Source organism: Lygodium microphyllum, chromosome 2 (assembly GCF_053477565.2).
Source record: "Lygodium microphyllum isolate KBCC chromosome 2, Lygodium_microphyllum_v1.1.10, whole genome shotgun sequence".
Classification (NCBI taxonomy): Eukaryota; Viridiplantae; Streptophyta; class Polypodiopsida; order Schizaeales; family Lygodiaceae; genus Lygodium; species Lygodium microphyllum.
The window spans coordinates 136,841,353-136,866,307 of NC_141136.1; positions in this window are offsets into that span (position 1 = coordinate 136,841,353).

Below are 24,955 nucleotides of genomic sequence, written 5' to 3' on the forward strand. Positions count from 1 at the left end.
CATGCCAAGAATGATATACCCACCAAATGCAATTCCAGGGACAGTTCCCTACCCCTATCCCTAGATGCAAACAGTGTCATAGTACAATGCACCTAATCCACTGTGGTTGCAAACGATAATGCCTCAAATGATGGTTCAACCACAACAACAATGGCCTCAAACAGTTCCTCCAATGGTGACTCAACAATAGTGGAATCCTACCCACTAGAATCAACAACCCCAAGTCTCAACAGGAGCTCTGAATTAGAACTAGAATAGAGGACCTCTTAGATCAACCCAACCCGTATATGCAGCAATTATAGAAGCTTTCCAAAACCCTACTACAAGTACATTAGAAGGTGAAAATTTGAAGGACTGCCTCTCTAACTCAGTCACTAGTATTAAGAAAGAGATTATGGATGTGATTATAGAACAACTACAAACACTAAAGGTGAATACCACCAATATATCCACTCTTGTGGGAGGTGGGAGAGATGTGATGTGTTCAAATACATGGTGCGGAAAGTGCCATAGAATGGAACACTTAGGCATTGAATGTACCCAAAAACCAACCAACCCTGGAGCCTTCTCTTCATTTTATTTAAGGAAGAACCATACATAGGATATCTACTCTCTAAAAGAGATGCACAAACAAAGACAAAAAGATGAAAATGTAAGATTCAACTTACTAAAATCCTAAATGATAGCGCATGACATTGGACCAAAGCCTAAGGAGTTTGGTCCTAATTTCAATCCAAGGAGGTTTCCCTCTCAAAGTTACAGAGGACGACAATCTGGCGGTGGTCAGAGATCAAAGGTGGAATGTTACAAATGTGGAGAAAATGGTCATATCTCACCGAATTGTCCAAACCCTAGAAGATATGTGGATTACAAGCCCTTATGCAGTCGATGCAAAGGAGAAGGCCATACTGCAAAAGATTGTTCAAGTCCAGCCCCTGTGAGATCTAATTCTGATACCCAACAAAAGACCCAAGAACCTACTTCCAATTTGGTGGAATTGGAAGTGGCCGCAATAACGCGAGCAAAGAAAGGAGAACCTGTAGTTTCAAAAGAGAATGTTCCTTCTACCAAGACTATGAATTTCAACATTCCTTGGGAAAAATAGAACAATGCAATCCAAAATAAGGAAGTACATAGCACTACAGAGCCACAGAGAGCCAAAATATGGAAGTACAGAGCACTATAGAGACATAGAGAGCTACAGAGACAATTGTAGAGACATGACCAATGGTACAGGAAATAGAGGACGCGAAAGTCCCTCCTCATGAAGAAGAAGCGCATATGTTGTCACTCTTGGAAGAAAAAGGAAAGATAAAAGTGGGTGTGGCCCCATTTCCCAGTCGATTGAAAAAGCTTGTGGATCCCATTAAAGAGTATGATTTGGTCAAAGACATAGACACCTTTAAACTGAACCTAACATTTCAAAAGTTGCTAATATTGTCTCCCAGTTTCTGAAAAAGATTCAAAAGTATCTTGACAAGAAGAAGTGGCCTAAGGATTATGACCCCAACAATAACAAAGTCCAACAAAGCCTCAGACCCTGTGAAGGAAGTGGATGTGGCTAACACCTTCCCAGATCCTGGAACCCCAAAGATTAGTGTATGGATAGAATGATGCTTTATTTCAGATGCATTGATTGATGGAGGCTCATTAGTAAACATAACAACGGATGTGACAATGAAGGATCTAGATTTGCAAGGGATTCAACCTACTTATCAGATTTATAGACCAAAGCAGAATCAAACCATTAGGCATCCTCCCATACATGAAAACAACCCTTGCAGGAAGAGACTATTGGTTGACATATTTTGTGGTTAAACTAGATTCTTACGAGACCTCATATCCTCTATTGTGTTGGAAAGACCTTGGCTTTTTGAAGCAAGAGCAAGGATGGACTGGTTCAAAGGAACCCTAACCCTAGGCAGAGGACCCAATATAGTGGTGTTGAAATTGTATGATCCGCAAAAAGGCAATGGATCTACATCCATCAAAGTCATAACAAACTCTTCCAATGAAGTAACAGATGGTACATTAGGAGATAAAGAGGCTGTCAAACATATCTTTCCCAAGAAAACAGAGGCACAGTGCCTAGCAGTGGGCACTATAAACCAACTACCGAAAGAAGCAAAGTCTTTGTCCATGGGAGAATACCTCCTGCCTCAACCCAAATTGACTTCTGAAATCACCTCTGACAGCTAAACAAAAGCATGGATATACTGTTCTCCCTATTACATGTTAGTCTTGCAGAGTCAAAGACAGAGACAAAAGCAAAGATAGAGGCAGAAGCAGAAGCTGTCATAGATACGGAGGACCTATTATTCTCCTACAGAGCCTCTATAGAAGCAGAGACATAGCCTCTAGAGGAAGAGAATGAAAATGATGAGGAAGAAAAAGAAGCAGGTTATGAAAGTGTAGTTGAAGAAGATCCTCTGATAGCAGACTATCTTGTTGATGTCCCTACAGAGACCTCAGAGGCTGAGGATCTCGGGGTGTTGGATGGAATGACCATGGTTCCATTTGGGTTGACCAATGGACCACAAAGTATGCAGAATCCGCATAAGCAATGGAATAAAGGTATAAAAATTAAGTTTACTAGTGGCTCATGTCACCCTAACCATTTATTCTGGAGAAAAGATGATGATGATGCCCCTTGTCAATAAAAGCCAAAGCCATCAAAGCCACGGCTTATAGAAGGTCCGTGCTATGTGACATTTTTGGATGCATCCTCTGAAGATGAATCCCTAAGTCCAAAAGAAATCACCACTCACACAGAAGCAAACAAAGCTCTAATACCCTTCTAGTAATCCCAATAGACAAATGAGTCATCTGTTCAGAAGGAGAACACTAGTTCTAGTGGAACATCAGACGATGACACTACTCCCTTGAAGGAGTCAGATCTCTATCTAGAAACAATTCATGGGACTTTTATCTGCGAAGTGAAAGGTGAAAGGCAATTAATGTTCTTGGATGCTAATGGTACTGAATGTCACCTAAAAGTGGGTCTAAATCTTCTAGAAGAAGAACTAGTGGTCTTGCTAGACCTACTAAGGGAGAACTTAGATGTGTTTGCTTGGTCATACAAAGATCTCAAGGGGATTGACCCTACAGTCTATCAACATCACATTGACCTTGAACCAGATGCCAAACCTATGAGGTAGAGACAGAGGTGTATGAATCCCAATTATTTGACTCTGGTGAAGGCTAAATTATTGAAGCTCCTTGAAGCTGAGTTCACTTATCTCGTGGCTAACAATAAATGGGTTTTGCCCATTGTGGTCATACCCAAGAAGAACAGGAAACTTCGAATATGTGTGGACTTTCAAAAGCTAAACTCCAAGACGAAGAAGAATCATTTCTCTATCCCTTTCACAGACCAACTATTGGACACAATGGCAGGCCATGATCTCTATTCCCTCTTGGATGGATTCAGCCTAATACAACCAAGTCCAAATCGCTGAAGAGGACCAATCCAAAGCAACCTTCACCACAGAATGGGGGACCCTGTGCCTACAGAGTGATGCCATTTAGGCTCTGCAACGCCCCAACTACTTTTCAAAGAGTGATGATGGCTGCCTTCCAAAACCATCTGCATGATTTCATTGAGGTGTATCTCGATGACTTCTGTGTCTATAGCCTAATCCGAGAGCATTGGGGACACTTAGAGCAATGTTTTGATAGATGCCCAGAGTATGGGATTTCTCTCAACCCCGACAAATGTGTCTTTGGCGTCTCATAAGGAGTTCTTATGGGCCATATTATCTCTGCACAAGGGATTGCAACAGACCCGGAGAAGATTGAGAAGATTGCAGCACTGACAACACCAACAAACCTCAAGCAATTGAGAGGATTTCTTGGCCATGTGGGCTACTACAGAATATTCATTGCACATTTTGCAACCAAGGCAGCCCCTCTACACAAGCTCCTTAGGAAAGATGTGGATTTCCTTTGGACTGATGACTATGAAGAAGCCTTTAATACCCTAAAATAGTACCTCATCAAAGCACCCATCCTAAAGCCTCCTGACTGGACAAACGAGTTCCATGTGCACACAAATGCATCGGTCGAAGGGCTAGGCATTGTCTTATGCCAGAAGGGCTCTTCCAAGTTGGATCAACCAATATATTATGCAAGCCAAAAGGTCACTGATAGAGAACAAAACTACACAGTGGCATAGCTTGAGTGCTTAGCAATGGTGTTTGCATTGAAAAAGTCAAGGCATTTCAAGTTCTACGTGGACCATGAAGCCATGTCCTTCTTGATGAACAAAGTAGATGTCAAAGGACAAATGATGACATGGTTGCTCCTATTCTAGGAGTTTGATTTTGAAGTGGTCACTAAGCCTAGCCATTCCCATGTCCTAGCTGATCATCTATCACGAATCCCTCAAACTGCAGAAGAGGAACAGGATGATCCAGACCTTCCTTGATGCTTCCTTGTTTCTAGTCAAAATAGTTACCCCATGGTACACAGACATAGCCAACCTCCTGGTAACTCAACAGTATCCCCCTAGCATCTCAAGCTGTGAGAGGAAGAAGCTTCTGTTAGAATCAGCACCCTACACCCTATAAGGCGGCACATTGTACAAGAAAGGTAAAGATGAAGTGCTCAGAAGTTGTGTTACAGGAGACAAGATTGGGATTATTCTAAAGGCTTGCCATGATTAGCCATGTGGAGGCCACTTTGTAGGAGAAGCAATAGCCAGAAAGGCTCTGCTCACAAGATACTGGTGGCTGACCCTCCACAAGGATGCCTATGACTATTGCAAGAGATGCGATGCTTGTCAATGAATGGAAAAACCCACCAAGACTAGTGCCATGCCGATGTAACCTATCCTTTCCCTAAAACCATTCGAGAAGTGGAGGATTAATTTCATGGGTCCTACTGATCCGCCCACCAGACGAAAGCAAAATAGATACATCCTAGTATGTACGGATTATGTCACCAAGTGGTGTGAAGCTAAAGGGGACAATGGTAATAGCATTGCCTTGTTCCTGTATGAGAATATCATTGTTCGTTTTGGCAGTCCCCTAGAGCTAGTAAGTGATAAAGGTACTCATTTCCTTAACAAAATCATGGAAGAATTGACAGAGCTGTACAAGATCCACCATCGCAAGTCCATCCCCTATTATCCCAGAGTCGAAGGCCAAGTTGAAGTTACCAATCGTATCCTCTGCTTGATCCTGACCAGGATAATTGCCACATATCGTCGCGATTGGGATGATCGACTTACAAAGGCCCTCTGGGCATACATAACCTCTTATAAGGTAGCTACATGACAAACTCCCTTCCAGTTGGAGTATGGCAATAAATCCTTCTTCCCTGTTGAGCTGGAGTAGCCCTCTTTGCGAGTGCCAGTTAAAGAATGCCTCGAAGATGATGAGTCTCTCCAGCGCCGCTTGTTGCATTTGGTATGTTTGGATGAGATTCGGTAGATGGCCCTAGTGCATGGAAACCACTCAAGCGCGACGCAAGGCCTATCATGACAGCTTTATCAAGCACAAGGAGTTCAAAGAAGGTGATCTTGTCCTAGTTTATGATTCTCGATTTTGCAAGTTTCCTAGCAAGCTTCAACAACGTTGGATGGATCCCTATAAGATACTTACTATCAATCCTAATGGTTCTGTCCAAGTGCAAGCCACCGGCGCTTCTAAGGATCCCTTTCTGATCAATGGCTATCACCTGAAGAAGTATCTCCCTCCCCGGGGATCTTGACAATCATAGTCGGCCCACCCTTTCCCTTTTGGGCATCACACTGTCCTTCTCTTCATGCTCATGATAGCCCTTATGATCTTCCTCATGAGGCAGTCTCGTTCTGCTAGCCCCTCCCACTCACCTCCCATCCTTACTCTGTTCTCCTCTCATTTGATTCAGCAACAGTGGCGAGGTTGGTCCTAACACATGATATTTCTACCATTATCTTTATTAACGAAAAAAAAAGAAAGAAAGAAAGAAAAGAAAAGAAAAGAAACAAACAAAAACAAAACAAACTGCTATGGAAAAAAAGGAAGCAATTCTCTGTCATAGCAGGCCTCGTCTCGAGACAAGGTGGAAACACCCTTGGATGGGAAGCTGGATGTGGAAAAGGTGGTAACACCCCATAGTCCAGGCTAGCCGAATCATCAGCAAACACTTTTCCAGAAGAAATTCCAAATCCATCTTCCTTGGTGTGATGTCTATGTACTCCGCGCAGAACATGTGATTCCCTCACATAGACGACATGACCTTCAGAAAATCTATCGTACCAGATATATGGGCTGTCTTCTTGGGTACACCTCATCTTCAACACCTTGTTGACAATAATAGACAAAGCGATCTTCATCGTCAAGCCCTTGAGTGCTGCGAGCTTTCATCCTAACCAGATGGGAATGTAAGATGGTCTACCCTCTGTATCTATCAATGAGTGTGAGATAGAGGGTGGGGTGAGTGACCAATCCTTTCCTTCCATTCAAGTGAGAGGTGTGATGTGTGAATGGAGTGTTGCACACATGAGTTGGGCTTTTCAATACACAAAGCACGATCTGTTCCTGTGCACCACACTATAAGGCTCCCTAGCCTTCCTTCTTGCATCATATGCCAGCACAAGGTGGGATGCACAATTGCACCATCAAATGCGCACAAGGCATACAACCTCTACACAAGTGATTGTGAGGCTTATCTCAATAGGCGTAAGGAATGGGCTACCCTCCTATATTCTCCAACGGAGTGTCAATCATAGGGGGGTTGAGTGTGACTAGTGTGTCCTCAAAACAATCATTGAGAGGTGCGGATTGAGGGACGTTATGACATTGGAGTCAAGTACGTTATCGTTTTCCTATGCACCCACGGGATGGGTCTCTGCCACCATCACAAGCCACGTCACTTTGTTCTGTACATTGCATGATAAGGCTCCCTAGAATTTCTACTTACACCTATGCCAGATGGGTGGAACGCATGAATGCACCATCAATTGTGCACACTGGCATACTCCCTCCCAATCATTTTTTCCTTGTTCAATTCTACACAGAGCATGAGTTATGGGATTTCATGCTTATTCATTGAGCGATGTGAGTCATGAGGCGAGTGACTACTCTATCATCCTCCTGTGTGCCCGTGCGCTGACAATTATATTCTTCTTCATCGACACTTGAATCAATGGACTCTACCGACAAAACTATATCCCTGGGTGTTACTGCATGGTCCCTGTCCTATTGGATGTGTTCTGTGGCGTGTCCTAGTCCCTCTTGCGGACAATGGCTCCGATCTTCTTGCATCAACAACGATGGTTCCCTTCAACCATCTACGAAATAGGCCAAGTGTTCCTAACCCTACCTTTCTATTTGTTAGTACATGTTATGTTTTAAGTGCGGAGACATCTGCATCCATTTGGTTGACAAGTCCTCGGCTGTGTCGATCAATCTACTCTAACCGGTAAGGTCTTCAGTGTGGGGATGCGTCCCTACGCGTCTGATGTGCATACCTCCTGCATTTATCATTAACCAATCACACATGTCTACCCCATCCTAGCTCTACCCTGATGGGGTCCCTTTTCCACCCTCCACCCTCCACCCTCGTACCCCTGTCGTCGAGGCCGTTTCCCTTGCAGTTGCTTTTCTTACGTAATTTTTTCACTTTTCTCTGTGAACCCACCCTGCATTCTCCCAATCCAACCTCGTATCCCTATTCGTCCCTTCACATGACACACTTTTTCTTTTTCCATCCCTCTATTCTGACTTCCTGTTTTTTAGTTATTCATTTTTTAAGCTTTTCCTGTACAATTGGATGGATGTATTTCCATGTGAACATGTCCTTATCGCTTCGGAACAGTGATCTGGCGTACCAACCATGTCCTACACCTTCCCTTGGACATTTTTCCTTTTACCTGTCTATTATTTCACTGTACAATTTGTCTGTTATTAAATTTTGTGTGGTTTTGTGCCTTTTTCACGTCCGTTTTTTATCTTTTTCCATATGAACCTGCCCTATTATCTTCACAATTCCATTCTAAATGGTTAGCCTTGTCCGGCCACCCTTCCTGCACAATTCTCCCTTTTTCTCCACCCTATTTTGCCCTCTGTATTTTTTGTTATTAATTTTTATTGGTATTTTCAAGCTCCATTTCCTTGTTTTTTTCATGTGAACACCTCCTAATCCCATCTGAACTGAGATTTGATGTGCCAGCCCTGAAGATTATATGTGTCCTGATATTTTTTATTTTTACTACCCTTCATTCCGATGCACAAATCCTTCAATGTTAATTTTCAAATCCTTTTTCAGGAAAGATTTTTGGGTTTTTTTCCATGTGAACGGATCTTATCTTCATCGGAACTGTGTTCTAACATAATAGGCCTGTCAAGCATGCCTTTTTGCACATTTTTCCTTTTTCTCGCGTCTCATTTTGGCCCATGGATTTTTTGCTATTAATTTTCATATATGTTTTCGAGCTCGATTTTTGCATTTTTCCCATGTGACTGCCAAGAATTGTTCCTGGACACCCCATTGCCTTCTTCCACTGTCTCCTCCTCGCCTTCCAACACAATTTTCCTTTTTCTCGCCTTTCGTTCTGGTGCACGATTAGGGTTTTATGAAATTTTCTGGCTAATTTGCACTCATCGTGCCTCTCATGTCGCACGTGACCGTCTTTTTTTTCGCTTGTTCCTCCTAACATCTCTGTCGTCGGGTCATCCCACACCCGTGCCATCGTCTTGACCCATGTTGCTTCCCAACACTGCAAATATTTTTACATTGCCCCACACTGTGCACGGGATGAGGGGGTGGATTCCCTTGATTTAATTTTTTCTAATCTTATTATTATTATTATTATTATTTGTTTATTTCAATTATTATTATTATTATTAACTCACTTTCCCTTCCCCCTCAACAGTTTCCCTCCCTTCTCCTTCCTCTTCTCTCTTCTCTTCTTTCTCTCTCTCTTTCTTCTTCTCTCTCCCTGACCCCTTCCTCTCCCTCCCCTCTCTCCCTTCTTCTTCCCCCATCTCCTCCTCCTCCTTCCTTCTTCCCTCCTTTCTCCCCTTATTTTCCCTCCTCCACCTCCCCTCTCCTCCTCCTCCCCTTCCTCCTCGCTGCCGCCCCCGTCTGTGGATGCCGCCGCACCCCTGATCACCGATGTTGCGCCGTCGTCGCCGTCTCCATCCCTATTCACCGGTGCCGCACGCCACCTGCATACCCCTTGCCCGCTAATGTCCTTCCCACCCCCCCACCCGACCTTTCCCCCGCCGCTGGTCCCTTCCCACACCCACCCACCCTCCCCCCCCCCCCCACCCGATGTTCCTACCCCACCCCCCTGCCCAACCCACCCTGCCTGCCCGTCCCCCTCCATTAACCCCCCTCCCATTGATCCCTACCTACCCCCTCCTGTCCACCCATCCCATTAACCCAACCCCCCATCTAACTAAACCCCACCCTCATTCCCCTCCAATTAAGTCGCCCCTTCCCACCCTCTCACCCCACCCCTCTTAGTCCCCTTCGTTTGTGGGCGTTCGCATGTCTTGCGAGAGTTGTAAGTAGTTGTTCGTGTGCCGAAACGTGTTTGTGTTCATCAGACATTCGTGTGTTGTTTCACGGGTATTCAAGCGCAAAAACGTGTGTTGGCCTCGTTCATAGGTGTGCATAAGTAGTTGTTCACACACAGTCTAGGTACCTCCTAATATTTTCCAGAAACTCACAAAAAATACCTAAACACACTTAAAAATATTTTAAATTTCATGAAAATTTACGTTAATCCAAGAGAAAACCCAAAACATTAACTAAAATATTTGGATTATTTTCTTAGTCATAATTGCAGGAAAATTAATTGTAAACAATTAAGAATCTTTAAAATCCTTCAAAATTCATTGAAATTTGAGAAAATTTCACTAAAAATCAATACAAATCAAAATAAAATTCAAATAAATCACACAAAATTCCATCAATGCATTTGACTATTTTTGGAATATTTTATAAGTTGAAGAATCCTTGAAATATGATCATCCTATTATTTTAAGGTCAAAATGCTAAAACTATTACCTAAATTCATTGAAATTTTATTTTAAATTCCAAAAATAGGCTGAAAAAAATACTAAAAAATATAGATCCATTGTTGAAGCCTGATGATTCAATTTTTACTCAAGGTTGATTGCCGAAAGCTAGTTATTATATATTTTTTAAAATAAACCATAATAAATCAAACATTAAAAAATCAAATCAACACAAATAACAAGAAAAAAAAACAACACATATATAACAATAAAAATAATAACAACACCCAAACACTAATTCAAATTAACTAAACCAAATACAGCCCAACTAACCTTGCTTTCATATTTCTTTTTTTTTAATAAGGTGTTTCATTTTTTTTCAGTAGTGGCTTTTGCTTTTTTGTTGGACCCATTGCGTCTTGGGTTCCATCCGTGCGTCCTCTATCTCTTGCATACACACCCTTGGAGGTATTTATGTTTCCTACTTTATTTATTTTTTCTCACCCCTTAACCATGATTAATTGTTAAAATGAACTTTAATCACTCACTTTTCCACGCGCACTCGCGCCAAACACACATTTTTCTTAATAAATAAAATGAATTAGCCATTCACTTAGCATGCACTTCGTGCACTACAGACACATCTAAGTTTGTTTAAAAATGATCCTGCCATCACAAGTCATGCACTACACAAAAAGTGCTAAACACACACTTAATTTCTAATCAGTGAATATGCATTTAGAGACTTGAGTTTGGGTATTGAAGTCCGGGATCCGTTTAAAGCAGCGTTTCATCCTAATAATTTGTAATTAATATTTTAAGAAGGAACCGTCGTTTTCTTATTAAGGTTTACAACCTAATAAAATTTCATCCATTTTTTATAATTTATTAAAATGAACCCTTCACTAAAATCATTCCCCTCACTGCACTTTTTTTCATTTTCAATAAATGCGCTTCGTGGGATGGGCACATGCAGTCTTTTGAGCTATCATTGCTTACAGACGTCTAGCTATGTCCTGAGTTTGTTATTGATATATTATGGTTTGATTGTATAATACGATTACGGGTGCGGTCTGTGGTTTTCTTTTCTGTCTGATACAGAGTCTCGAGTGCATGTCTATTGCATAGCATGAAGCTTTTAGTCGCATATGTGTAGAGCTCATGCCGATGTGGATTGTTTGGGGTGATTAGTCAGTTAGTCACGTTTATATGTGCTTATTCTAGTCGATTTTTTTTAATGGATATTCTGTTGTTTTGCAGGCATTCACTGTGATTGTCTATGTATATGGTGTGTGTGTGTGTATGTGTAATCTATCTGAATGGCGCCTCAAGCTCCCCCTCCAGTCCAGTACGTCCCATTGGTATCTCATGAATATTCTTTATTACTGGAGTCCGAACTTATTGGCAAAGTAGGCTTAGCCAAGTTCATCGCACTCTCATTACCACTCATCCTAGAGGATACTGATACTTGTGATCAGTTTCTAGCCTCTTACAGTAAGAGGTCTAGTCCTGCCAGAGGAACAGTTGTCCAATTGACACCTAAAAGTTTGGGCAAGGCTCTGCCTTTACCCTATCGGGGAGACTCTTTCCATACTGCTAGACAACTATTCTCAAATGAGGATATCCTTAAATTGTTGCAAAAGCAAACCCACGATATGTTGGATCCCAAGAAGGTTCTTACCACTTCTAGCATCAGTGTCTCCATGATCTCCAATCCTGTGTGGAAGCAGCTATGCCACTTCCTTCAGGATAGGTTTATGCCTACCAAGACACCCTCTAATTACCTTTTAAAGGAGTTGTTTACAGCTTCTAGAATAGTGTTAAAAGGCATAATGATTGATTGGAGTTCCTACCTTCTGTCCAAAATGGATCAACACTTTGTTAGAGCCACCAGGGGAAATGTAACTAACGTTACATTTGGTTCCTACCTTTCTGTCTTTTTGGCATATGTCGACCCTTCGAAGGAAGTTCCTACCTTGATAGTTGATCCACTAGATTCTCTTCCCCCTACTGAACACTCTAATGTCATCATTGAGGATGTTGATCCTATCCCTCCTGTGGTAGTTTAGAGGAAACCCTTAAAATGAGTGGCTGAATCAACCCCAGCTCCTCCTGTAGTCTCCGTTCTTGATGAATCTAGCAGTCACCTCTACTAGTTTTCCTCACAATGTCGAATCTTTTCAAAGCACATCATGAGAATACTCTAGACATTTCCATCCCTTCACTGCAACGCTTGGTAACTCGAGATGCAATTCCCTTCCTATGTCAAGATATTCAACGTTCTATTGAGCTCTCAGTGACTACATGTATCCAACAGCTCTATTTCTCTTGCTATGATGAAGTCCAACAGACCAAAGAAGAGCTGACAAAAGGAAATGTCGAGCTAGCTTCTACATATGAATGCTTTTCTGATCTTTATACCCAAATGGAGCAACAGACTAAGATCATTGATGCTTAGAAAATGGAAATTTCGAGTTTGCACACTCGGTTGGCTAACACTAACACTCAAGTGCTTAATGTAACTGAGGAACGAGATAGATTGTTGAAGGAATCTCTGTTGAGATATCAAGCTCCACTCGTGATACGCCAGGGTGACCGTTGTGTATTTATGTCACCGACTTGTCAGTTGCAAACGCGGTTGGTACACCACCCATGAATAATAGCTACATGATAGCTATCCTTATCTACTCTAGTTCGTGGCTCAGTTAGTATGCCACCTTAGTTAGTTGAGTTTGGTTTGAGACCCATACATAGGGTTCTTCTATTTCTTTGTACTTGAGTTCTTTTGGCTTCCACAACTAAGAAGAGGAAAACTGTTTTTCAGCCTCCACCCTTGTGTGTATTCCCCCATTGTGCAAGCAAGAAAGCTTCAAGTGAGACTCCTTCCTTCTCTCCCACAATCTTGACATGGTATCAGAGCCTTGTTCGTGGTAAGGAGCTCAAGAAAGCAAGCCAAGCTCGCAGTGTTCTGGTAAGAGGAGCAGTGTTGCTTTCATTTTCTGTTTTGGGAGCAGATCTCTGCAGGTAGCACAGCCAGAAAGTGCAGGATTGCATTGTCTCAGGTTGAGACGCCCTTCGCGGTGAAGCAAGAGGGCAGTATATGCTACGGGGCCATTTCGGGGCCTGTTTTGGAGGTGGAAGTTTTCTGCACGCACTCAGGAAAAGGCCCAGTTTTATGCTGTGCAGCCACTGTTCTACAGGTCGGTGAAAAGTTACTGTAGAAATTGCATCATATGCTTGTGCGCAGAGACATTGGGAGTTATAGAATCATCCCTTTTGCCTGTTGATGCAAAATCGTCACTAGGAAGTGACTGTGTGGTCAAATACCACTTTCGTCAGTTTTGCAGATTTGCCTTTGTGAGGCGGAAGCTGTGTTCTTTGCAGTGACAGAATTTTTTGCAGTGTTCTGTAATGGCGTTTGATTCTCTCTCACAGATTGTCACTGAAAAGCTTGACAAGAACAACTTCCAAGCATGGAAGTTTAGAATGACGAATTTCCTTATGGGAAAAGGATATTGGGAATTTGTTGCAGAAAATGAAGAAGAACCAGTTCTTCCTGATGTTCCCAATCAACAGCAAATGCAGGCGTTTAAAGCATGGCATGAGAGAGCCAGGAAAGTTATGTACTGGCTGTCTATCAACATTTCAGACTCTATGATTGTGCATATTCAAGATGCAAGTATGCCAAAGGAGGCATGGGATACTTTGTCAAAAATGTATAGCACAAATGCGCAAGCCAGGAAAATGCAGCTCAAGCAAGAGTTGCATAATGTGCAAAGAGAAAATATGAGCATCAATGACTACCACATGAAGGTGAAGAAGATTGCAGATGCACTTGCTTCCATTGGGTCGCTAGTGGAAGATGATGTTTTAGTTTCTGTGACCTTGAATGGTCTAGGAAAGGATTATACACAGTTCCGAACATCCATTTCTGTCCGTGAAAGATTTCCTGATTTTGAGGAGTCGATTGCTCTTCTAATTTCTGAGGAGCAGAGAAATGGTGGTGCATTTTCTTCAGGAGGAACTTCAAAAGAAGCTGTCTTCTACTCAAATGCTAGAAGAGATAGAGGCAGATGTAGAGGAGGCCGATATGGAGGCCGTGGTAGAAATCAGAATATGCAGCAAACTCAAGAAAACCAGTCCTATGGAGGAGAACGTGGTAACTCTAGAGGCAGGGGGAGCCAAAGAGGTCGTGGTGGATGGCAAAGAGGCCAAAATGCAAACAGTAATGTTGAATGCTACTATTGTGGTAAAATGGGTCATATGGCTAAAGACTATTATAAAAAGCAGAATGACATCATGAATGAAAAACTGCAACAAGGAAATTATGCATCCTCTAGTAGACAGGGTGATGACAGAAATGAGCATCTGTTTATGGTGCAGCACATGAACAATTCTGTGACAAGTGCAGAAGAAAGCAACGATGTATGGTATGTTGACTCAGGTGCATCAAACCACATGACAGGTCATGCAGAATGGATGGAGAATGTAAGGAAAATGGAAAAACCAGGATTTGTGGAAACTGGTGATGATACTGCACATCCTATTGTGCAGATTGGAAAATTTCCTTTGTCTATGCAGGATGGGAAAAAGAAATACATGTCCGATGAATTTCATGTCCCGAATATCACCAAGAATCTGGTTTCTGTTGGTCAAATGGTTGAGCAGGGCTTGCAGGTCAGATTTAATCCTCATGGATGCTTTGTTGAGGATATGAAAAATAAAGGTCGCTTGATAGCAAAAGGAAAGAAGAAGGGCAGAATGTTTACATTGGATGCAGACATGTCTGAATTGAGTGCAGCAATGTTTGCACATGGGACCGGTGTAGTTGCAGATATTGATATCTGGCATAAACGCATTGGTCATGTTAATGTACAGCGACTTAAATCAATGCAGGCCCAAAATATTGTTGCAGGTTTGCCTAAATTCAAGGTTGCAGAAATGCATAAGGTATGTGAAGCCTGTCAGTTTGGAAAACAGGCAAGGAAACCATTTCCTAGACATGTTCAAGAGAGTGAGAAGCCATTGGAATTAATCCACTCTGATGTGTGGACTACTAAAGCTGCATCTCTTGGAGGCTGTCATTATTTTGTCACTTTTATTGATGACTATAGCAGAAAAGTTTGGATGTATTTTATGAAAAAGAAAAGTGAAGTTTTTGGGCATTTCAAAACTCTTAAAGCTATGGTTGAAAAAGAAACAGGCCTGCAGATAAAATGCCTAAGGTCAGATGGAGGGGGAGAGTACCTCTCAAATGAGTTTGCAAGGTTCCTGCAAGAGCATGGCATAAAGCAGCAATATTCATGCAGTCATACCCCACAACAAAATGGAATTGCAGAAAGAAAAAACAGGCATATTGGAGAGGTATCTCGTGCCATGCTCAATGAAAAAGACTTGCAAGATTTTTATTGGGTTGAAGCAGTTGCTACAGCAGTCTACATAATGAATAGGACTCCCACTGCAGCAATACAAGGAATGACTCCAGAGGAGAGGTATACTGGTAGGAAACCAGATATTTCTCATTTGAAAATTTTTGGTTGCATTGCTTATGTACATATGCCACATGAGTTGAGATCCAAGTTGGATCCAAAAGCTGAGAAGTGCATCTTTATTGGTTACTCTCTGCAGCAAAAAGGGTATAGATGCTATAACCCTTCTACTCGTAAGTTTACAGTGAGCAGAGATGTTTTTTATGAGATGAGTAGCTGGTATAAACCAGTAAATGTGATTGATGATGTAGATGCACAAAATGGTAATGCTGCACAGAATTCACAGCAGCAGTCACAAAATATTAGTGGACCTAGAGCGTCCTCTAGCAGTGGTTCACATTCTTCACCATGGACAGGCAGATTGAGATCAGGAGAATCTTCTCAAAGTAATGCAGATAGTGGTATGCAAGTATCACGAAAAGGAAAAGAGAAGGTTGAACAGCCCATGTTTGATGTGAATGCAGGTCACTCTTATGTGGATGGTGAATCCAGTGGCTCAGAACAGAGCATTGATGATGAGTTGGGTATTCCTTCTATTGTTACACCTGGAGTAAGGAAGACCAGGGATGTTTTGAGAGCACCTGGGAGTGAATCTACTTTGCGCAAGTCTACGAGAGCTAGGTATCCTGTGGATAGGCTGAAATATAATGGATTTACAGCCATTCACTATGCATATATGGTCAAAGTGATACAGGAACCAGAACCCACTTCTTTTGAGCAAGCCATGGGAAAAGAAAAATGGGAGAAAGCCATGGATGAAGAAATGGATGCCTTGGAAGCAAATGCTACATGGAAATTGGTACCTTTGCCTAAAGGTAAAAATGCAATTGGCTGTAAGTGGGTTTATAAGGTGAAGCACAATGCAGATGGTTCTGTGAACAGATACAAGGCAAGATTAGTAGTCAAGGGGTATGCACAAACATATGGCATTGACTATGAAGAAACATTCAGTCCAGTTGCAAGGATGGCAACTGTAAGAGTAGTCATTGCTATGGCTGCATCAAAGGGATGGTCTTTACATCAGATGGATGTAAAGAATGCCTTCTTGCATGGTGATTTGCAAGAAGAGGTCTATATGGAGCAGCCACCAGGTTATGTGCATGTTGTTCATCCTGAGTTTGTTTTCAGGTTGAAGAAAGCCTTGTATGGCTTGAAGCAAGCACCTAGAGCATAGTCTGACAAGATAGGACAGTATCTTGTCACTATTGGCTTTCAGATTTCCAAGGTAGATTTCTCACTTTATGTGAGAAAAACAGAGAAAGATATTATGCTACTTGTCATTTATGTTGATGATTTGATTATGACAGGTGACAGTGATGAAGATATCCTTCATGTGAAAATGCTATTGAAGAAGAAGTTTGAGATGAAGGATTTGGGAGAGCTGCGTTATTTCTTGGGCATTGAGGTGATTAGATCACCAAGTGGGATACAGCTCTTGCAGAGGCAGTATGGATTGGACATGCTATCCAAATATGGGATGACAGGTTGTAAGCCTATTTCAGTTCCTTTGGAGCAGAATGTGAAGCTAAGCACAGATGCAGGTGAGCTTCTAGAAGACCCTACTATGTACAGACGCATAGTAGGAAGTTTGATTTATATGAGTATTACCAGGCCAAATTTGAGCTATGCTGTTGGATTGGTAAGTTAGTTTATGCAGGCTCCAAGGAAACCACATTTGGATGCGGCTAGACGCATACTCAGGTATGTGAAGTCCACATTGCAGTATGGACTATTTTATGAGACTGGGGTTCAGATATAGTTGCATGGATACACTGATGCTGATTGGGCTGGTAGTATTTCTAATAGACGATCTACCAGTGGATATGTGTTCTCTTTTGGGAGTGCTGTAGTCACTTAGAGTAGCAAGAAACAGCCTACAGTTGCCATTCGAGCACAGAGGCTGAGTACAAGGGTGCAGCAATGGCTGCATGTGAGGTAGCTTGGTTGCATAAGCTACTTTATGATATGCATCAGTCTACAGATGGGCCAGTTGTCATTTATTGTGACAACATGAGTAGTATACACTTGGCAAATAACCCAGTCTATCATGCTAGAACAAAGCATATTGAGGTGCATTATCACTATGTGCGAGAGAGGGTTTTACTAGGTCTTATTGATCTAGTTTATGTCAGCACAAAGGATCAGGTAGCTAACATATTCACGAAGGCATTGGGCGCAGAGAAGCTGCGCAAGTTCAGAGACCTGCTTGGTGTGCAAGAATTGGGATTGAGCTCGAGGGGGAGTGTTGAGATATCGAGCTCCACTCGTGATACGCCAGGGTGACCGTTGTGTATTTATGTCACCGACTTGTCAGTTGCAGACGCGGTTGGTACACCGCCCATGAATAATAGCTACATGATAGCTATCCTTATCTACTCTAGTTCGTGGCTCAATTAGTATGCCACCTTAGTTAGTTGAGTTTGGTTTGAGACCCATACATAGGGTTCTTCTATTTCTTTGTACTTGAGTTCTTTTGGCTTCCACAACTAAGAAGAGGAAAACTGTTTTTCAACCTCCACCCTTGTGTGTATTCCCCCATTGTGCAAGCAAGAAAGCTTCAAGTGAGACTCCTTCCTTCTCTCCCACAATCTTGATAATCTCATGAGCTTCAGGCTTTGCTAGCCACCCAGACAGAGGAGCTTAAGATAACAAATACCACCTTAGACCAAAGCAAAAACCAAATTCAATACCTTAACAAGCAACTAGTCTAGTCATGTTCTTCTTCACAGAGCCCTATTGTGCAACCAGTTCATTATTTGACCCTTGTGGACTTGGCAATTCTCTAGAGATAGGCCACATTATGTCCGTTGTTCCAAGATAAAGTGAAAAGATTGCAGTACAGGATGGATTTATTATGGCCTATATTTGAGCAATTTCAGAAGTATGTTCCTCCTAACCATTCCTTTTTTGTCCACTATCAGCTGCAGAAATTGGCCTTCTATATTAAGCTCTCAATGATGGATCTACCTCTTCCAGAGGATGGTTGGAGTGGAGCATGGTCTTCTGATTTGCTGACAAAAGTTGTTCGTATGGTCTTTGAAGATTCTGTGACTTTGGATACAATGTTGATGTCTTATATGTATCTAAGAGGTGATTTGTTAATTCTAAATGATGTAGATCTGGCTTGGTATGTCGAGAATATAGTCTTACAAGCTGCCTTATATGTCAACCATTTGGAGTTGAGGATAGATGAAATGTTCCAGTGCTATTCTTCTAAAGTGGTTGCTTTCCCTGACACTTTATGGCGTTCAATTATTGATTTATAGTTCTGAACCAATGACCGAATAAAGCCTCTACTCATGTGCAGAACACTAACCAACTGAGGGTGGATCTTTTAGCTTATCTTTCCAAGAACCATCCATTTGATTCATCCTTCTTTGATGCCTACCATTGACAATCTGTTTTAGGTCCTTCTGTTCCTAGCTTATTTTATTATCAACAAATGGCCCATCGCTATGATGCTTATTTTTCCCTTTATCAATCCAACTCAGCAGCCATCTTACCTCTCCTTTTCCAACCTCAGGGTGCTCCTCAAATTCCAATCTTTACCTATTGTTCTTTCATTAAAGATTGAGTTTTTTTCCCTTCTCCACCTTGTCCTTCCCCATCTATCCATATACCTTTCACTTTTCGTGCTTATCAATTAACACCTTTCTTAACTAATTCGCCTAAATTCTCAGCTAATCCTTCTTTAGCTTATTCCTCATTTTATGATTTTGGCTACCCATCTCTTCATCCTCTTTTACTCATTCCTCTTCCATCTCCTACCACTTCTATTTCTCAATCCCCTTAGTTGGTTAGTGGGTATGAAGGATTTGATCAGCAGATTTCCAAAAGAAGAGGATGGAGCTCAACTCATTCTCTTATGAGACCACAGATTAATTGGCTATTAATTCCAGGGATTGGACAACTGCTAGTCAATCGTACCAAAATTATCTCCATTTTGCCCAACAATATTCACAATCTCCAGATCCTTCAGTGAGATTGATAGCCCATTTTGTTTAGTACCTAGCATATATGTGTAGGCATTTCCATAATGATCAAAAGGCCATTCCGAAGCTTTGTAAGAATATCAATGTGAACATTGATTCCCCACAACTGGACATCCTATATTTTCATGCCCTTAGTCTCCCTAGCAGATTCTTTGTTTTGCTAGAAGGGATGTGCTGCCTTCAATTCTTTCAAAATCCTCCAAAATCTTTTGTAGATGAATCATTATCCATGGATCACTTTCGTAATCATCAAGCTTTTAAGAGGGATCATCTTCACTGCCCTTGAATATATCTTCTATGCTTCTTAATGATATATCTCTCTTTTGGAGGTGCCATTCATATGGTTGTTTTGTGTTTGTGTTGTATTAATTTTTATGTGATGAATTCGTGATGGTTGAATAATGGATTTGTTCGAGATCTCTCTTTTCGACTATTGAAATTGATGGGATGGTGGATGGATATCCTAGGATGCAACGCTGACAGGACCTCTTATATCCATTACAAATTTGTCATGACTTTCTATTGTTTATAAGATGTGTTACTAAATAACGGTGTTTTCCTTTAGTTGTATTCTTTCTTAGACACAGGTGATATGTTGGGGTCGTGGTTGGGTGATTATTGAAGACCAAAGATCAAATTGAGATTTTTTCTGAAATTATATTCATTTTTTCCTTAGGTCGTGAGTACTCTTCCTTTCTAAGTGTGGGGATATGTTGAATGCTGAAATGACTAGATTTTTTTGTTGATTTTTGTTGTTTTTTAGGCTTGAATGGTTGATTTTTTATGGATTTTGAGTGATGTTTAGTTATTTTGGAAGTGTTTGAAAGTTTTTTTGGATGATATTGATTATGTTTTGAAAGCTTATGATAATTATCAGTAGAAATATGAGGCTCTGTGATGTTCTGATAGGTTCTGTTGAGGTTCTAATTGATTCTGATACCTTCTGTTTAGCTTCTGTTTGTGTTCTGGTTTTCTTCTATATAAAGCATGGATTGATGATTGATGAAGGTTAAAATCTTTTGAAAGCTTATTGAATAGTTTTTTACAGTTTGTGATAGTTTTAGTATGAGTTATGAGGATCTAATGTTCTCTTATAACCTTTTGTTAACCCTCTGTAGACCTTGTGTAGAGCCTCTATCTCTGCTCTGTTCTCATGTTATGTTCTATTTTGTAGATCTTCTGTAAGTGTTTTGTGGAATGTATATGTGACTTTAGGAAAGTTTTCTAACTTTTGGAAAGGATGAATCTAATTTCAAAATAGCTAAAACAAATGGAAGAAATAGTTATTGAAGACTGAAAAGAAGACTGAAGTGAAGTGATAGTAGTGAGCTATGAAGAGACACTGTATTGACTCTGGTGCCCTCTCATACCTCCCATACCTCTTGGGAGGTGCATCCACGACCTAAGAAGGATTATTGAGAGTGATTATTGAGTATTGTAGTAAGGAGATGATGTACTATTGATTGAGAGAGAAAGAGAGAGTCCGAGATAGCAAATTCTATCAAAACAATGTATCTATCTATGAGAGATTGAGAGAGAGAGCTATGAAGACAATGAAGATAAATCATATGTGATTATTTCCATTCAAAAATGGTGTATTCTTTTTTGTTTCTTGTCCTATTGATGGATTCTATGAAGATGTTGAAGATTATGGTTGATTCTATTAAATCCGTGGGATATATCTACTATGATGCTGTGTGAAGATTTGTTCTTTTCCTTGTTGTGGTTCTCAAAAGAATGAAATAAAAGCTTGTTGATGTTACAATATATATTTTCTTGCAGTAGAACCCATTTTCCTTGGTGTTCCTCTTGGGGCTCCATGCACCAATACCTGCCAAACTTGGCTCTTCCAAATAGGCATAATTCATACCATCAAGCTGAATGATGTTTAAGATAGCATTGTCAGTGGAAGAAGAAGCCGTACTGCAGTCCAAAATGGTACATACAGTTCAAAACTACTTGTTGTTTTCTATTCTAAACAGCCAAAATACTACCAAAACCAAGGTAAAATGACCATGAACGAATAGCTAATGATATTGCCTCACTGAGTACCATCAAAAGTACATAAAAGAAAGATGATTTAGCGTGAAAATTTCATCACAGTCCATGCATAACTCCTTGCTGTAATAAATTACAACCATGTACAATGAGAGCAAACTATAGGCAAAATGAATGCACCAAGTCAACCACTGACTGTCAAAGCATAACCAACATCAAGTGAGAATAAATCAGCATGTGTCAGTCATATGGACATTGAGCAAACACCCAAGCAACCTTAGTGATTTTATTTGTGATTTCTGCACCAATACCTACCAAACTTGGCTCTTCCAATAGGCATAATTCATACCATCAAGCTTAATGATGTTGAAGATAGCACTCTCAGTGGAAGAAGAAGCCATACTACAATCCAAAATGGTACATACAATTCAAAATTGCTTGTCGTTTTCTATTGTAAACAACCAAAATGCCACCAAACCAAGGCAAAATGAGCACGAACTAATAGCTAATGATATTTCCCACTAAGTACCATCAAAAGTACATAAAAGCAGGATGATTCAGCATGAAAAATACATCACAATCCATGCATAACTCCTTGCTGTAATAAATTACAGCTGGGTACAATGAGAGCAAACTATAGGCAAAATGAATGTACCAAGTCAACCATTGATTATCAAAGCATAACCAGCATCAAGCGGGCATAAATCAACATGTGACAGTCATATGGACATTGAGCAAACACCCAAGCATGTCAAATGAATGCACCAATAAGCCGGCACACCCCCTATGTAATAGGGCAAAGTGTACACAACACTAGCAAGACCTAGCACAAATAGGTGTATGCTCAAGGAGTGCAAAGTCCAAATCAGTCCAAGTACATCTGTGAGGACCACGGGATATCAAACATGCAACATCCAGGTGAAGATCCCAATCTCAAGTGTTTGAATGCTCAAGTAGCATAAACCCACCTGCTATATGTCTGTCAAGCGTACCAAGATGCTCCCACTAGTACAAAATTCGTAAATGTCAAGCAAGAAAGCTCGAACAAAGCATGTAAGATTGAACCATTGACAAGTGTCCAAGATCAAGCATCAATGAGACATCCCAAGCGCATATAGGCTCGATAGCATCCATAGACATCAAATACATCCAAAATGTAACTCTGGCAAGCCAAGAAATAGCCAAAGTAAAATCTGGGCAATCAAGCCCAAGTATGCCGCAATAGCAATCAACTCCAAGATAATGTAACTAGCATGTATAGAGATGGCATCAGCCAAGCATGTCAAGACTGGTTAGACATAAGAAAAATACATGCCATAAGTACATCAAAGATGGAGATCCAAATGCTATGTGAAGCAATCTCAAGCTCAACCAATGATCCGAGAGCAAATCCAAGCTCTATGTTGATCCTCTAGAGTCACTATATCAATGTATACATCCAAGACATAGCCCAAATCCAATAGGCATATCCAAACATAAGCAAATGAGCTTCAACCCTGAATATTCCAGCAGCAAATAAATGTCCAAAACTAAGCAAACAATGGCTCAATCTAAGCTCAAAACCATAGGCAAACCATAGGCATACTTTTCCATATGTATAGGCACCAACCGGGCATAATCGGGCATCAAATAACCATGTAGCATAAGCATAAAAAGTGATGACAAGGGGCTACCCTATTTTGGGCTACCTGTGGACTGTGTAAAATAGTCCCAAACCTAAAGTAAATCACATCAATGCTCAATGCCAAGGCTCAAGATCAAATGCCAAGCATAAACCAAGTGTATAGTGCCCAAATGAGGCTGCCATGAACTGGCGCAAATTCACACCGATTTATCTGGGTTGTTGCTCACGTTTTTGGGTGTGGCTTAGGTGGTAGGAAGCTCAAGGGGATGCCAAAGAAGGCACACAACAAGCCTCAAGTAGCCACAAGAGGTCTATGATATGATATGAAGTACATGAGCTTCAATGGTGCTGCCCCCTTTCTCTTCTCAAACTTGTAGACCTATAAACTCAATGAAACCCTGAAACAAATAAAGAAATTCCTTTGATGCAATGACCTGAGGGTTCCCAAAGGGACTGATAGGTGCTCGGGAAGCCGAGGAGTGACGGAAGGTTGAGAGAGTCGCCTATGGTTGCCGGGAAGGAGACCCAGTGAATACAGAGATTCAATAGGAAGCTAAAGACGCCACGAACCAAGCTCGAGTAGTCATGAATCCATGCTCTGATAACAGTTGAAAGGTGAGAAGGATTGAAGCTTGCACTTGGAGAGCTATGGTGGGAAAGCAAGAGCAAGAAAGAGAAAGAGACAAAATGGGAACTCCAACAGTCACAATGTGTGACCGGGCCTTACTTTATTCAAAATGTCACTAAAAGAATAAAGAATAAAGTGACGGTGATGGGCACCCACCACCTGCAATGTGCAGTGGCAGGTACTGTCAGTGTAGTAATACACGGGCGGCTAGGCAAAGGTGCCTTTACCCCCAAAGTATAGATAAGATACAACATAAAGGAAAGTGGCCTACGAAGTCAAATAGTGCATAACAGACTACACTAATCGACTGGCACTATATCTTTGCCAGCTATAGGTAGGTGTAACAAACTAAATATAATAAGTGATAAGTCGGTAGCAATGTGAGTATCATAATGACCACCAACATGCTAAGTATAAACATGCGAACTCATCTAGCCAGGCGGTCCATCATCAATGTCCACACGTGTTGAGCTTGCCATCTTAATAGCTTTGAGATTTTATGCTTATTCATTTATGGCTATTGAAGCTTCATTGAATACTTATGATCTTAAATGTATTCGTGATGCACTTGGGCTTCCTAGATGATTTGATGTACATGTCTTGGTCTTTCATTGCTCATTTTGCATTCCACATTTTCTTCTAGTTGGAGATCTTGTACTTACGTGGCAAAGCTTGGTTCTTTGAGATAGTGTGACATGTATGTGCTCTCTTCTATGCTAATAATGGAAGCAGTTACCTCGGTTGTGGTCTAATTTGATTTCGTATGCTTTGGAAATTGACACTTATTTCTATTAGTTGTTTATTAGTGATGTATATGCTTATGGGATGTATGGCCTATTGATAATTTGAGTTTGTGATAGTCTTTGATACCAATGGTATATGCTTAGTCACAACTAATTGCATTCTTTGTATCGTGGTTGCTACTCGGATATCATTGGCAACTTGCATTCTTGGCTATTTGCCCATAGTTGGATTGACATATACTAATGTCTTGATTTCAACATTTCTATAATTACAGTTTTCAACATTCTTTTTGACAGTACACAATGTACTTTGGTTGTCTATTTCTTGTAGTTGGTGGGCAGCTCTATACTTTGGTGGTCCCTCCTATTTTTCCCTTGTTTTGGCTAGGTTTTGCGGGCTGATTTGTAGTCATTTATAACAACCCATTTTCTTGAGCTACCCTTGTCATATGCTCATCTGCATATCTTTGGATGTGAGGTTTTTTGCCATGTTCCCAAGGATAACACAATAAGCTAAATTCTAAATCA